The sequence below is a fragment of the Ictidomys tridecemlineatus genome, chromosome 11, assembly GCF_052094955.1.
Source record: "Ictidomys tridecemlineatus isolate mIctTri1 chromosome 11, mIctTri1.hap1, whole genome shotgun sequence".
Taxonomy (NCBI): domain Eukaryota; kingdom Metazoa; phylum Chordata; class Mammalia; order Rodentia; family Sciuridae; genus Ictidomys; species Ictidomys tridecemlineatus.
The window spans coordinates 63,278,432-63,281,327 of NC_135487.1; the positions used below are offsets into that span (position 1 = coordinate 63,278,432).

The following is a 2,896-nucleotide window of genomic DNA, read 5'->3' on the forward strand; positions in this document are numbered from 1 at the left end:
AACAAATAATACTAGAAAAATATGCTGACTTCATTCACTTGTTTATTCATTCACTAATTCAACAGGCATTTTTTTGTGTATTGATTTACCTAAAATTGCTATGCACTAAAAAAGAAAAATAGGTAAAATATGACTTTAGCCTTCAAGCTGACATATCTAGAAAGGAAAGCAAACATATCCATAAAGAAATGCTACATACACTAAGTGTTCTAACAAATTTATAAACTAAGTACATTGATGAAAATCATCATGCACAGATACAGGGAACTGCTTCATGAACTTTGATCCCTTTAAAGGCAGGAGTAATTGGTAGGGGATTATGAACTTATAAATGCAAAAAAGCATCAGTTATTTTTTGTTTTGTTTTTAATTTCCATGCACTTATCCTCTCCTCCTTGGCTTTTGCTGTTAACAACATCAAAAACAGTACTGATTATAGTCATTAATATTAATTGTTAAAACTTTCTATATAATTAGTACTTTTAGTATATTCATTCATCTGATCTTCAAAACAATACTATGTTTATTATTTCCTTTAATTTATAGATAAAGGAGCTGCAACATGAATAGGGTAAGTAACTTACCTGAAATATTAATCTAGTGAATGACAGAGAGGATAGGAATCCAAAACTGTCTATCACAAAACCTTGCCTATACTAATATATAATAACTTGTTCCTATTAATGTCAAAAGAAGAAGAATTTGATACTGGAAAACCAGCTCCATCTGCTTCTATAAACAATATCTAGAAAAAATAAAACAAATCTAGATGTTATTTGCCAAGGAATAGAAAGTATGTTTCCGTTTATTTTATTTCCTAAAAGTTAACACATACTACTTGTAAAATTTTAAATAATGCACCATACACATAAAATATATTTTGTGAATGAGTATGTGTGTGTGGGTATGTGTGCATAATAATATTATATACCAAGGTTCCTGCTAATGAATAATTAGTTCATGAACAAGGGCTTAAAATATATGAATAGTCCCAAAGTTTCAATCTTAAATTCATGTGCATATGCAGATGCATGATAATTAGAAGCTGTTCTTCACATTCTTTAGGAGGATTAAAACAAAAGTAAGGTTTTAGCAACTTCAAAACAACCTTCCATGCATTGGGACTCAGAGGAGCTTCAGAGAAAAATGATTTACTTTAATTCCTCAGTAGTGAGAAGTATCTGCTTAGTATGTTAAAATTGCACACCAAGTCAAGGTGGTAGCCAAATGACTAATTATATCAATGGATCTCAGAATATTGGAGAATATTGGGTTGACTAGAACACTTAAGTCTAAGAAATTTGTTCAGTTTCTCTCCAGTGCAACACCATTAAATTTAATTACAAAGAGAAACTTATTTTTGTTATACAAATAATATCCCCACGTAGCCTAATTTAAACTAATTGCCTACACAGTTTTCATTCCAAGGGGAAAACTAAACTAAAATAAGTGCTGACTTCTTGAAAATGTCTTTAATTATATTATCACATTGAATTCTTCTTTGACCCTTCTTCAAAAGTTACTTTTAAAATCAGAAATATTACTGCAAATTGTGGGTACCTGAAATTTGTAGAGCTTCACTCCTGCCTGACCTACTTTACTAGTCATTTTTACTTCTCATGTAAAAATTGAATATCTCTGAATATCTACAAGGGGACATGAATAACCATGCTATTTTTCTTCATTTTCATTTCTTATTATCTTATTACTTGTTAGGAGGAGAAAAATCCCATCTGTGAATCTGGGGGTGAAAGAATGTCCATGTGTGACCTTGGGCATTGAGGAATTTTTTTTTAAATTTTTTTGCATATGAGGAGCCCAAGGAGCAGACGTTTCAAGTGCACCTTCTGCAGAATGCTATGGAATAGTAACACTGGAACAGAGGGCTGGGCTCCTGTTTTCTCTCACAGCATGGAAGAAATAAGATTTTTAATTGGATTCAATGATGGCCTCACCAGAGTCATGTCACCAGCTCTTATAGGGAGATAACTTTTAAATGACATCAGTCAGCCTGGCTGGAGGGCATCCCAACCCATCATTAACTCAAATCTTGATGACTGGCTAGGAGAAGAGCTCTTGAGACAACAATTGGACGGAGAAAACATTACCGGTGCTGCATAGGAAGTTATGTCAAAAATTTTGTTGGCTTATTTCTCATTTCCTTTTGAACTCTGAGGTGGGAGAAAGGGGACCCAGATTTTTACACTTCTGGTCCTGGTACAAGATACAATTTGTTCAAAAGCAATTGTTTTAAAACTTGTGTAATAATCTAACATACTTCAGCCAATCCTGAATTTTTATTTCTCTAACCCCATGATGGGAGTATACAAGAGAGTGTAGTTTTTAGGAAACATAGCACAGGACTTGGGTTGTGCTGTGTGAGCTCTACTTGGCAATTGTGCTTCTTGAGTTTGCCTTTAAAAGTCAGTTTTGCACTTCAGCAGTGCAAAAGATAAAATTGAAATGATAGAGAAAAGATAAACCTGACCCCTGCACCAGGATGACCTGCAAATTCATGGAGTATTCATATTTAAAAACAAAAAGTCATCTTTCTCCATAAAGGTATCATGAAGCTCAGAATTAATAGGAATTATGTCCTATAAGCTTTTTATTTTGAAAGACCCAAATTTTAATTGTGCAATGGAGAAGAAGAGATTTCTCATCTTAAGTGATAACAGGAAAGTCTCTCGAACTCTATAACATGGACAGATTAGGTTAGATAATTCTTTTCCCTAGAGAAACTCTGTTCTGTGTTTCAGGATATTTTACAGCATCCTTTGCCTCATCCTGCTCAGTGCCTGTGGAATCCCTCCCCAGTTGCACAACTCAGAAAAGAAAGAAGTCTCTAGACATTACAAAATATCCCTTGGGGTAAAATATGCCCTTAGTTGAGAAC

At 33.6% G+C, this 2,896-nt stretch overlaps 1 non-coding gene across 1 annotated transcript; it reads left to right on the forward strand.

The window, feature by feature from the left end:
* The first annotated feature begins 2,432 nt into the window (after positions 1–2,432).
* On the forward strand, positions 2,433–2,535 carry LOC120891013 (U6 spliceosomal RNA). Its single transcript, XR_005735452.2, has one exon. It is a non-coding gene; the product is annotated as a U6 spliceosomal RNA (small nuclear RNA).
* The last annotated feature ends 361 nt before the right edge of the window (positions 2,536–2,896 follow it).